This window comes from Panthera onca, chromosome F2 (assembly GCF_046562875.1).
Source record: "Panthera onca isolate mPanOnc1 chromosome F2, mPanOnc1 haplotype 2, whole genome shotgun sequence".
In the NCBI taxonomy this organism is placed as follows: Eukaryota; Metazoa; Chordata; class Mammalia; order Carnivora; family Felidae; genus Panthera; species Panthera onca.
The window spans coordinates 8928666-8941984 of record NC_138356.1 but is presented as its reverse complement, the minus strand read 5'-3'; the positions used below and the strand labels follow the sequence as shown (position 1 = coordinate 8941984).

The window sequence follows — 13319 nt, the reverse complement described above, 5'->3', positions numbered from 1 at the left end:
CATGAGACTCTGCTTAAAACAGCACAGCAGCACTCTGAATTAGTCTTACCTTTTCCCCTCGTGCTATAATCTTATGCAGTGGGCGATATCGTTTTTAAGGTAAAAATAAGGCCATTTAAGCCAAATGTTTCCATGGCCAAACAGATATTGCCAGATTTCTAGTGTGTAAGATTCTGAGCACCTGCCCCTTCCGACCTGAGAACTTCAACTTGATTATACTGTATATTATTTCTGTGTCTGCCCGTGCGCAGCACTCCTCTGCGAGGTACTGAGTTCTGTATTAGTTTAAAAATGAGACTCAGGGAGACAGTCTCTCCTTTGCTGCCCCCCCCCCCCACCGCCGCTCCCTTAACTAATGAATAATTTTTTTTAAACGAGAGTCAGCTATGACAATGATCCTCAATAACAGTGATTTCAGAACTATAAATGTGTGCTGTCTGTTGTGTGGAAGTCCGGAGGTAGGCGAACCACGTCTTCTTTGTTGGTTCTGCTCTAGGAAGTGCCAGGGGCCTGCGCCACTGACAGCCCTCAGCCTGCCATCCCGGGAGTGTGGCCGCCATTATTATCAGGAAGATGGCCGCCACCATAGCCACTTTGCAGGCAGCAGATGTAGGAACGGATAAAGACAAAAGAAACAAAGGCACCACTTTGCCTTCTCAGAATATTTCTAGAAGCAGCCACCCAACACTCTCTTCCAACATTATGAGTCACATGCAAGTGAGACTGGAAACTGTAGCTTTTCCTACAGCAGCTGTGACTGCCTCTAATAACTGCACAAGTTTGTAAAAGTGGGGAAAAATGGGCATTCGGTGTCTTGGCTACAGGTCTCTCCCAAGACACAGCTGAGGATTCCCATCAGTTTAGCGATGCACCTTAGGTGACTTGAACTTTCTGAAGCCCTTTTCCAATTCTGCAAAAGACTGTACTCGCTCATTTGACTGTTGTAGGGACTAAGTGAGTTGGCAGTTATAAAATGCCTAACGTAGGGTTTGGCATATACTCGATAAACACCCATCAAAACTAGGTCCCCTAACTAAACTCTGACCTTGAACTTCGAGTTTGTGGCAATGTGTCTGGTACTACTTGAAATCTCTTTAAATTACATTTATTACAGAGGTACATATATTACATCTCTTACATGTAAGGGATTACATGTATATCTGTTTATACACACGTATGAATAATGTGTAATGTACATTATACATATACGTATAATGTACATTATATATACATATATGTAATAATATATATTCATGATATACATTTAATGTACATATTATTTACTATAATTTTTAAAATGTTTTTAAAATGCATTTTTTAACCTGTGTGTGAAAGGTATTTTAGTATTTCACTGTGAGAAGTGGAATTATTCAGGAATATGGATTAATATAGGATATATATTCTTTTAATTCTTTGTAATCTAAAAGCCTGTGCCTGCCTTTGAGAGTATAGCAAAAAAGAGAAAATACAATGTTCTACTTTGAGTTTCTACTTATGTTATTAGTCAGTGTACTCTATGTAGACCATTTATGTCAATATAATTTTGGATAAACTTTGGATTTTGACTCTCTTTCTCCTTATGGTTCTTTGTTCTCCCTTTCCTCCTCATTTTCTCCTTTCTAGCTTCTGTCTCTGTCTCTCTCTCTTTCTCTCTATTCCTTTCTTCCTTTCAAAAATATGTCCTTTATATTTGGTGTGCCTGGCTGGGTCAGTCGTTAGAGGATGTGACTCAATCTCAGGGTCGTGAGTTCGAGTCCCACATTGGTCGTGGAGCCTACTTTAAGAATATATATCCTTTATGTTTGCAAAGTATTATGTACTAGGTATGCAAATATATGTTACAAGCCGTTAAGTGGGCCATTTTCCTGATGTCTTGATGTTTTGAATTTTTGGCTGAAGCCATAAAGCTGAGAACATAGGTGATAAGTACTTTTATGTCCAAAAAAAGGCGGGTGTTAGCTATACCCATGCAGGACTAGTTAATGGATCGCAGCTTTAGGTTTGGGGTTGCATCTTCTAAACTTCAGACTTCATCTCTGACCTGGAACTCATCATCCCCATGTCTGACCACAAGCACCTAGATAAAGTGTGAATCTATTACTTTTCTTTGACCCATCGGAGACCCGAGAGACATCTGTGACCTGGAAATCTGGAGAAACGAGATCTTTCAGAGAGATGCAGCCAGGACCCGCTCCCTGAAGCAAAGCCACTGGCTCTGTACAGTTGCAGGAACACTTAAATGGTAATTCGGACAAAAAGCTGGGGGCCGAACATGAGTCAGCCCGGCAGTGCAAAACTCTCGGGGCTCGAAGTCTCTGGAGGGCTCCCACACGTAAGTGGGCTTAACCTCCAAGAATCCCAATCAGTTCTCACAGTGAAGCTCTGAGAAAGATCCCCTCCAGGCTCTGGGGAAGAGGGATCCTTGTGAAAGAAGCCCAGAACCTTCTCTATAATAAGACCTACTCTCGGGGCGCCTGGGTGGCTCAGTCGGTTAAGCGTCCGACTTCAGCTCAGGTCACGATCTCGCGGTCCGTGAGTTCGAGCCCCGCGTCGGGCTCTGGGCTGATGGCTCAGAGCCTGGAGCCTGCTTCTGATTCTGTGTCTCCCTCTCTCTCTGCCCCTCCCCCGTTCATGCTCTGTCTCTCTCTGTCTCAAAAATAAATAAACGTTAAAAATAAATAAATAAATAAATAAGACCTACTCTCCTGGAAAAGCACTTTGCCAGAGTCTCATCCCAGCGTGGAGAAGGACATGCCTCCTCACTCCAGCCCAACCGTCCCACCTAAAGGGAAAAAAACAGTCAACACGGGCCAGGGCTTCAAGGACGCAGATGGGAATGCTGCAGCCCGGGAAGGAAGGGGGTGGGGGGGCAGGGAAAAGGTGCACCCCTGGACAAACATTTGCGAGAGGTACAACTTGGAGAAACAGGTCCACTGGAAGGCTGAGATCTAATCAGAAGCTTATGGAATTCTACCCTTCTCCCCACTCCGTAGTACACACCAGCAGAGCCCCAGCAAAACAGCAGACTACAGCTGAAAACACGGCAAGGCACAGGCTCTCCCTCTCTCTCTCTGAAAAGAAATACTTAGGGAAACCCAAAGATTCCAGAGGACGGAGAAACAATGGCCCTAGAGGGATTTGAAGCCTTTGGCACTTATGGCCACAGCAAACATTAAACACAGCCCGTTTACTCCCGTTTCTATGACCGAATAAAACATGCTCAGCTTTCAACAAAAATTTACACAGCATGCCAAAAAGCAAGAAAAAAACACAGTCTGCAGAGACCAAGTACCATCAGACCCAGACTCAGATATGACAGACATGTTGAAATTATCAGGCAGGGAATTGAAAATAACTGATTCCTACCTGTATGAAGGGCTCTAATGGAAAAAGTAGATAACATGCTTGTTATCCGCCTAACAAGCCTCTTCCCCTTTCTACCACATCTGGTTTATGTAAATAAGGGGACTTGTGGAAAGCCCCTAAGGAGGGGGTCTGGTTGCCAGGGGAACCAACCTTGACTAGAGGCTGGGAACTTTCAGACCCACTCCCCAACCTTCAGGGAATGAATTGCCAATGGCCAATGATGTTATCAGTTGTGCCTGTGTAATAAGGCCTCCATTAAAACGCAAGAGGACAGGGACTCCTGGGTGGCTCAGTCAGTTAAGTGTCCGACTTCAGCTCAGGTCATGATCTCACGGTTCGTGAGTTTGAGCTCCGTGTCGGGCTCTGTGCTGACGGCTCAGAGCCTGGAGCCCGTTTCAGATTCTGTGTCTCCCTCTCTCTCTGCCCCTCTCCCACTCTCTCTCTCTCTCTCTCTCTCTCTCTCTCTCTCTCTCCTTCAAAAATAAAAAATAAACATAAAACACACACACACACACACACACACACACGAGAGGACAGGCCTCAGAGATTTTCCATATTGGTGAATGTCTCCATATGCCTGGAGGATAGTCCACTCCAGGCCCATGGGGACAGAAGCTTCTGCACTTGGGACCCTCCTAGGCTTTATGTACCTCTTCATCTGGCTATTCATCTATATCCTTTATAATATCCTTTATCATAAACTGGTAAACATGAGTACATGTTTTTCTGAGTTCTTTGAGGCATCCTAGCATATTAATTGAAGTGGAAGAAACGTTCCCGGGAACCTCCAACTTGTAGCCAGTGGCTCAGAAGTATAGGTAACAACCTGGACTTGAAATTGCCTTCTAAAGTGGGGGAAGTCTTATGGGACGAAGGCCTGTCAACCTTAAAAGCAAAACAGCCAGTTATTTTACCAGCAGAATAAGTTTATTGAGGAATAGCAGAGAAATTGCAGTTCAGGACACAAAAGCTATGGCAAACCATAACACAGTTGAAAAATCAAAGGAAAAGAAGGTTACTTTGTAGAGAAGAGAAGGAACTTGGGAGGGGCTGCATGAATGAAATCCATTGGAGGAAAATGAGAGTTCAGGGTAGTGATGGTTTCTCATTGGCTGAGTTGTGGTATTTTCTTATTGGCTGAGCTTGTTGCTAGGTCAGGAGAAATTCTCCCTTCCTCCTTCTGAGGTGGTAAAGTAGGCTTCTTCCTGCTGGTATTGCATTTTTTCCTGCTGGGGTCTGTGAGGGACAAATGATTTGACATGAGAGCTCCCCTTCTGGTCTTCTGACTCCCTTTTAAATGAGGTTTCCTCTATTCAGTTTCACATTTCCCTCTTTTGATCAAGATCTTTCTTTCAAAGCATCGATTGGGAGTCAGGTTTTCCATATTTAGTGGTCTTGCCCCTCTGTAACAGGAAAGACATTTCCTTGTTGTCATGTCCTTTTTTGGAGGGAAAGTACATGGCAGCTGGAAAACATGTAAGGCCACATTTGAGTAACAGAGAATGTTAGGAAGGAGAACTTTCAGGTACTTACCTAAAGTCTGTATCTCACCAAGACTGTAAATGTTAGAGATCATCTCAAAGCACTGAGCTAGCCTCACCCTATTGGGTGTGTCAGTTCTACAAAGGTTTGACAAGTAACAGGTACAAGACCTTAATTATGTAAAGCAATGTAAAAAATACTATGACAAATGCAGCTTGTATAATGGTTCTAGCCAGGAGCCCAAACCCGTAGGTAACTAGGTACATAGGTTAAAAGACCAGGAGTCACCAGATGAAATTTTTCGCAACCAATGGGCTTATTCCCTGATCTTGTGTAATCGAATTTCTACCTCTCCAGAGGCCTTTACCCATGTATTTGCTATTTGACAAATAGCTATAAGGCAGGATTTGCTATTACACAGACACCTTATTATTTAGCAAGTAGGTAATCAAGGGCTATACAGTTATCTAAGACTAGCCTAGCCAGTGTGTCAAGTGATCATAGTTGGGCTGTTATTCCTTTAGCTGTGGAATCAACTAGCTCTCTTAATGTGAGGGAGAGGTTTCTGATTCTCTTTCTTTGGCACTTACTACCATCTAGGGGAAAAAAAAACTCACCGTCATGTATGCTTCCCGGAAGCTCCTGTTTAAAGCAGCTCTGAAGGTTTAATGAGGGAAACCAATTGGAGGTTTCTTATTTATTATGGATGTTGACAGGGACAAACATCCCAATAAGTATTGACCTTCAATTCACCAGCTATCTAAACATTCACATGCCCATGGGTAATACTGTCTACCACAGACAAAAACTGAAGCCAGTTGGAGTGCAAAGAACTCCAGCTAAGGCCTGGTTCTTGATAGACCCTTCAGTTGGAGTTTCCTAATTGACCTTTGCAAGCCAGGGATCAGAGGAATTTGGATGATATTCCGTGACGTACCATCCCATCCTAAAGGGATCTTTCTGAAAAGCCTTGCAGTGAGAAGTTAGTCCTTTTGCATTTCCTGTGAGTGCAGGGAAACAGATCATGGGAGAAATTGGTTACAGGTAAGGCCAAGGGATCTTTGGCAACATGAACAGATCAGAGCTTCTGCTGACAAATCCAACAGTCAGAAAGGTTCCCCCACACACATACTTAGCAATGGCCTGGGAGATATAGATAACGGTGCTCTCTTCCCAGGCCAATGCCAGAGGAAAGGACATAAAGAAAAGAATAAATGGCTTTATGTTTAGTTAAAGTAGAAAGTCCTAATCCATCAAATTTGGAGAAAGCAGTCTACCTTGATGTCAGATCACTGTCCTCCTCGTCAATTTGATTTGGAAGCCTCCAGGACTTGCACAGGACTGGATGTCAGGAAAAACCTCCTTCAGATGTCCGATGTGCAGTCAAGGCCCAAGTCCCTGAAGTTTGGCTGCCATCCCGGTAATGGGAACGACTTCTTATAGTCCCTTCCAAGGAGATTTAGGAGCAGTCTTCATTCTTTAGTGATTCCAAATCAGATGAGTGGGACAAAATTGGAAGTGTTAGGTTGAAGAGTTGTAGCCAGATATTTGAGGAAACCAGGAGAATTCGGGATTTCTAGTTTACAGGTGTATAGCCAAACCTCAAAGACAATTAACAGGGCTAGAATCTAACGTAGACAAAGGTGCAAACATATTTTTTCTCTCTACATGCCCCATCTCTCTACAAGTATCCCCATTTTTTTTTTTTTTTTACTAAAGATAAAACTAATTCGTTTGCATTAAACTTGGCCTGGTTACTCACACACATGTAGCAAAATATTGATTGACCTTGTAAGTTCTTTTTAAGACCGATTTGCTGGAACTTTTCACAAGGTGTCTCAGACTGAACTATCATCGCCTCTGAGGCCAGGAAGCCAAGTCAAGGACTGGCTGTCAGATTTATCTGAAATACCGTTTCAGTCAAAGTCTTGGTAATCTAGCCAGTGCCCTCAGTTGTGTCCTGTTACAAGAAGAAGAGATTTTTAATAAACATATGCAAATAACTATCATGTCATGAAAAGAACACTCGAGAGTTTCCAAACTCTAAAGGGATCAGGTAGGCAGAAAAAAAATAAACGTGTTCATCTTTGTTTACAAAGGTATACTACTCGTTCAACTTGAATCTAGTATGTACAATAGAAATTCTTACCTAGTTTGGTTTTATGCTCTTCGAGGTATCACAAACCTATATTTGTCAAAAGTCCTCTCCATGAATCTCCTTGAAGCTCAGGTACTTTTGTGGGAACATTTTTGTAACAGCTTCAGAGTAAAACAATAGCGACCCATGAAAAGACTGAAAGATGCTTATTTTCAAACCCCTGAGGAGAGTTCATTATAACGGAATTGACAAGGAAATTTGGTTATTTCTGTGACATGCCACATTTGAAGATAATAATGGGAATTATGACTGATAACATTATACTAAGACATATCAGGTTTCCGAGAATTTCACACAATTTCTGGAACACTTACATACCTACGCAAATAAAACATAAAGAAGGCTTAGTATTACTTCTTTTTTTCATTTTAGGTGGGGGGTGGGGAGGGGCAGGTGGGGAGAGAGAGAATCCCAAGCAGGCTCTACACTCAGTGCAGAGCCCAGCACGGGGCTTGATCTCACGACCCTGGGATCATGACCTAAGCTGAAATCAAGAGTCAGATGTTCAGCCGACTGAGCCACCTAGGCTCCCCCTTAGTATTACTTGTTATTTTACAATGCTTCCTATATAATTTAACACAGCAAATCAGCCTAATTAGTTTAACATCTCCCTTTTTATAAGAAGAGAGAACAAATCTTTTGGGATGTTCCAGAGACTCTCTGGAAAATCTAAACATTAGGTTGACTACAAAAGACTGTATTTCAAATTTGATTTGGGGGGAAGTTTGTCAAAAATATCAAAAGGTTTTGACACACTTGGTCTAATCAGATCTAGGTCACCACGAAATAATACTCAGTTATCCATTTAATCATAGTGACAGCAAAAGACTTCATAGGCAAACATAGAGGATCACAGGGTTCTGAGCGAGATTTAGCTCTTTTAATATTGTGTGTTCTACTAGATTTAAGGAATCAAAGACCTGATACGGACAATAAATACAGGAAACTATTTTGACAAAAAGATCACTTGAAAGTAAGGGAGGGGCGCCTGGGTGGCTCAGTCGGTTAAGCATATGACTTCGGCTCAAGTCATGATCTCACGGTTCGTGAGTTCGAGCCCCGCATCGGGCTCTGTGCTGACAGCTCCAAGCCTGGAGCCTGCTTTGCATTCTGTGTTTCCCTCTCGCTCTGCCCCTCCCCCCCGGCGCTCTTTCTCTCTCTCTCTTTCTCAAAAATAAATAAACATTAAAATTTTTTTTTCTTAAAAAAAGGTAAGGGAAACCCTTTGTTTATAATTTCTTATGAAAAGGAGATCAACAATTCAAGAAAACTTTCAGTAGATAAAAGAAAATTCAGGTTTGGTTTTGCATAAGTACACTATTGATATCAAAGTTTCCTTTTAGCCTTTTAGCCTTTCAATTCATTTAGCTTGACCATGCATAAAATTTCTTTCTCAAGCTTCCTTTCCACAAGCCTTCTACAAGTTGTTTGCTTGTTTGTTTGTTAGTTTGTTTGTTTTTTACATTCAGATTTTGTCCTATGTTCTTCCTCTCTAAACGGTCTTGCTTTCAAACAAAATTACTTTCTTTTCCCTCAATAAAAATGCCTCACTATTCTCCATACTTCCTCTTATAGAAAACACACATCCTGCTTTCCTTGCATGTTTCCCTTATTATTTCCAGTAGTCTTAATTACATTTATTAAAATACATATGTTTTTTGCCCCTCACAGGTACATTTATTCACACCAGAAAGGAAACAACACATCTACAGATGTATAGCGACGCTCCATGGTCCCATCCAATAGGGCTCGCTGAGATTCGCAGCCAGCCTATGTCCCATCGGATGTAAAGCTGGTTAATGATGACCACGAGCAGGTGGAGAACTCAAAGCTTTCAGAGCTTTACTTCCTTTATCAGCATTCCTGATTTCATAAACGATGAAACCCATCAACCCCATTCCTACCCAAATCTACCAGTAGACTTGGCTATGGTAGGGTTTCGTGGGGACCCAAACATTTTCAACAAGGCTTTGAAGCATCACGGTGCAGGACACCCAGCTCAGGCCACCCCAACCAGCAAGGCCAACGAGTGGGAAAGGTGACTGAGGGCACATCGCTTATTGGCATTCTTAACCATTTGAACCCAACCTTAATTTCCAGTGAAAACTCACAAGTAAGCAATGGTGAACTTCCTATGACATCAGCTTTCTTTAGATTGGCGCATTTATTAAAATAGGGTTATAGGATATGCATAGGCCTTTTTCAGTATAGCACTAACCCATCCGAATATGTTTTAGTTTCTCTGTCACAAGATGCCAAAAGTACGTAAAACTGTGTTCATAATCAATGATTCAGTTTTATGTTATTTGGCAATGATCTAGATCTTTAACGACTATCTATCATCTGATTTAACTTAGCAAAACTCTAAGGTTTTAAGTTACCAAAAAGATTGGGGTAAACTATTTAAGTAGACATGAATATTGCTGAAAAGTTCATTTATAAACTATTATCTTATATCTATTAATAAAGGATTTTTAATAATTATGTTTAGATTCGTCATGAAAATTATATGAGATATTAAACAGTTAACCATCATCTTAAATTATCATTTTTGCTGACAAAGTTCTAAGAGACAACACAAATTCATCTGACCTTTAGTAAGCCTGAGTAGAATAAAAGTATTATATTTAGTGCTAAAAACTCTAAAAGCATGACTGTCTTAATTAAACCAACAAGATTAAAGCGGCTTTAATACTGAATTTTTTCCCTAAATCACATGAACCTAAAATTCATTCGGATTAAGTTTCTATTATATTTCTGAGAATTTAATTTATTTAAGTGTTTCGTGTTCTTTAAGCCAATTAAATAGATCTCTTTTAGAAATTAATTTTGAAAATACCATCTGGAGGTAAAAAATACCACACATCTACACCTCCACAGAGACGCACATGAACGTACAGACAGATGCAAACACAGACGTTATACCTCCCATTTTAAAATGTCTGCCATGAATTAGATACGATAATACAACACTCACGAATTATAAAAGGAATTGAATCGACTCAAATAACTTTCCTTCTTTCCTTCTCCTTCTGATAAAAATTGCTGTCTTTTAAAGATTGCAAAGTTTGCATATCAAAGAGATGGTCCAGGTAAGAGTTCTGGAGAACTCCGGAATTTTGGAGAAGACCCTGGGTAGAATCTTGACAGCACAAGGCACATGGGGAAAAAATGCAAGATTTTGGTTCCCTCGGCCCAATACGTACAAGCCTTTGGGATGAATAGGAGAGGCTTGGGGTTTGGTAAATAGGATTGGTGGGCTTGGAATTGTTTCCGGAGCCACACCTGTGGTCCTGCAAAGACTAAATTTGTACAAAGATACCCATTTTTAATTCATGGAAGAATTCAGTTGCCACCTAAATGATATCAAAGGCCTGGTGCCCCCATCCACCATTCACCTGTTAGAATGTTTTTCTTTCCCTCTGAGTACATTTAGCTTAGAGGAGAAGGCCTAACAACAAAATTCTATTGGCCTCCGAATACCAGCTTCCAATTTGGTCAAATTTATGATAGCAAAGTTACTAAATCCTTTCAAATGTCTTGTCAGATTTACCTGGGACAGACAGCAGCATTCTGGCAGCATTAAATAATTCCATGGGCCCAAGAGACATCTTCCAAGAGGGTATAAAATGCATTCTCTTCACAAGATCTAAAGTCACTCCCAAAGATAGCCAAAAGGACTGACAAACTGTATGTCCCAGGCAGGCAGAAAGTCAACCCAAGTTTGTAAAATGAGGCCAACAAGAAGGCAATAGCTATTCTGGGAGAGAAAGTATCAATAACGAATCAATCTGGATTTGGAAAGGAAGGAACAATGTGAAATTTTATTTTCCTCTCTTGACTGGGCTTAGAAGTTAATCTATTTACAAAAGCTTGCAAGAATCCTCCCTGGCTTAAGAAATTCTTTTTTTTTTTAATTTTTAATCTTTATTTATTTTTGAGAGAGAGACAGCATGTGAGTAGGGGAGGAGCAGAGAGAGAGAGAGGGAGACACAGAATTGGAAGCAGGCTCCAGGCTCTGAGCTGTCAGCACAGAGCCTGACGCGGGGCTCGAACTCAAAAATTGTGAGATCATGACCTGAGCCGAAGTCGGTTGCTTAACCGACTGAGCCACCCAGGGGCCCCAAGAAATTCTTTAACTATGGCTCCCAGTTTGGCCTTTGACCAAGGAGTAAAAAATACCTGAGGAGGACTATCCATCACATTGGGCGGTCTTATTTTCAAAAGGTAGCTGTTTAATAGTCTCTTCAGAATGGGAAGGCAATTTTAGACAATTTTGGACTGAGTACTCAAATAAAGAAGGTAAAGGGGAATTACAGCCCCTTTAGTCAGTTCTGTAATCTTCTGTGTGTTATCCTTTAGGTCTTTAATTTTTTGTTGGTTTTTTGCAATGAATCTTTTAATGACAGTATTACGAAATTTTGCAATCTTTTGGAGGCTCCTGCATGCCAATTAAAATAGGTATCCTATTCTCCTTGTTTTTCAATTTCGGAGATGCAGCTGTCTAATTTAGTTTTGAGAAAAACAAGTTTAGCAAGGTAGAAAGTTCCTCATAATGGCCATTGAAAATCTAAATTATCTTTAGTTAAGCTGGACCATTTAGTTAAGAATGCCCATGAGGAGGCACTATAGTTTTTAAACATTAAAACCAACTGGGACCCCTGCAGGGTGGAGTCTCCTCAAAGTATTCAGAGGACTGGGATCCCATTACTCATAACCAGAAGCTCACAAAAACAAAAAAGTACTCACCAGAAAGGACAAAGCCTTCATGAAAACAAAAAGGACAAAGCTTTTGAACAGATCCCTAAATAAAGCCTGGAGAGCTTAAAACATGAGAGTAGAGCTTGGCTCAAACTCCAGGGTCAGTGACAAAACAGTGAGCTCAATGGCCTCAGCAGGTATTGACAAGGGTCTGTTCACCAGCCTTGGAGCTGTTGAGGTCTTTTCTGGATCCCACTTCTATGACACCAAGCAATGCCAACCTTAAAGGTAGAACAGCCAGTTATTTTACCAGCCAAATGGGTTTATTTGGCAACAGCAAAGGAACTGCAATCCAGGACATGCAAGCTATGGCAAACCAGTGGCAAGTCTGGAGATCAAAGAAGAGGAGAGAAAGCAAGAGAGTGGGGAGGGGCCACATGCCACATAAAACTGTAGTGTTATTTAAGAGTGGACTCACATTGGGGCACCTGGGTGCCTCAGTCGGTCGAGTGTCCAACTTTGGCTCAGGTCATGATCTCGCAGTTTGTGGGTTCGAGCCCCGCGTTGGGCTCTGTGCTGACAGCTCAGCCTGGAGCCTGCTTCGGATTCTGTGTCTCCCTCTCTCTGCCCGCCACCCCCCGACTCACTCTCTCTCCTTCAAAAACAAATAAGCATTAAAAAAAATTTTTTTTAAAGAGTGGGCTCACATTAATCAAAACTATATAAGCTAAACTCTAGAGCAACCATTAAAATTTTCTAAGAAGTATAATTGACCCCCATGAGGAGATAAAATAGAATTATATAAAATGTTCAATTAAACTAGAGAAGGCAGAAAAAGATGGAAGAAAGAAACGAAGGACAAGTGCAACAAGTAGAAAATGCTTGATTAATCTACATAAATAATCACTTTCTTTTATTTACTTTTTGATGTTTATTTATTTTTTAGAGAGAGCACAAGCAGGGGAGGGGCAGAGAGAGAGGGTAACACAGAATCTGAAGCAGGCTCCAGGCTTTGAACTGTCAGTACAGAGCCTGACGACGGGACTTGGACCCACGAACTGTGAGATCATGACCTGAGCTGAAGTCGGACGCTTAACCAACTGAGCCATCCAGGTGCCCCATAGATAAATAATCACTTTAAATGTGATTGGTAAATGCACCAATTAAAAGACAAAAATTTACAAGGTGGACTAAAAAAAAGATTCAACTATATATTACAAGAAATCCACTTTAAATATAAAGACACAGGATAAAAGTAAAGAACTAGAGAAAGATACACCATACCAACACTAATCAAAAGAAAGCTGGACTAGCTATGTAAATTTCATAAAAAGCACACTTCAGAACAAGGAGGTTTATCAGGGATAAAGAGAAGCATTACCTAATGACAAAGGGTCAATTCTCTTTGAAGACATAACAATCTTAAATATGTATGCATCTAACAACAGAGAATCAAACTACATAAGTCAGAAACTGATAGAGCTGAAAGGAGAAATAGACAAATCCACTATTATACTTAGGGCTTCAATATCCCATCAACAGTAAGTGCATAGATAAAGCAAGTAGGAAATCAGTAAGGCTACAGATCATCTGGATAGCACTATCAACTGAT

At 41.1% G+C, this 13319-nt stretch overlaps 1 pseudogene; it reads right to left on the bottom strand.

The window, feature by feature from the left end:
* Positions 1-8518: 8518 nt before the first annotated feature.
* Positions 8519-9337, bottom strand: LOC144615097 (ATP synthase F(0) complex subunit j, mitochondrial pseudogene; annotated as a pseudogene).
* Between the last annotated feature and the right edge of the window lie 3982 nt (positions 9338-13319).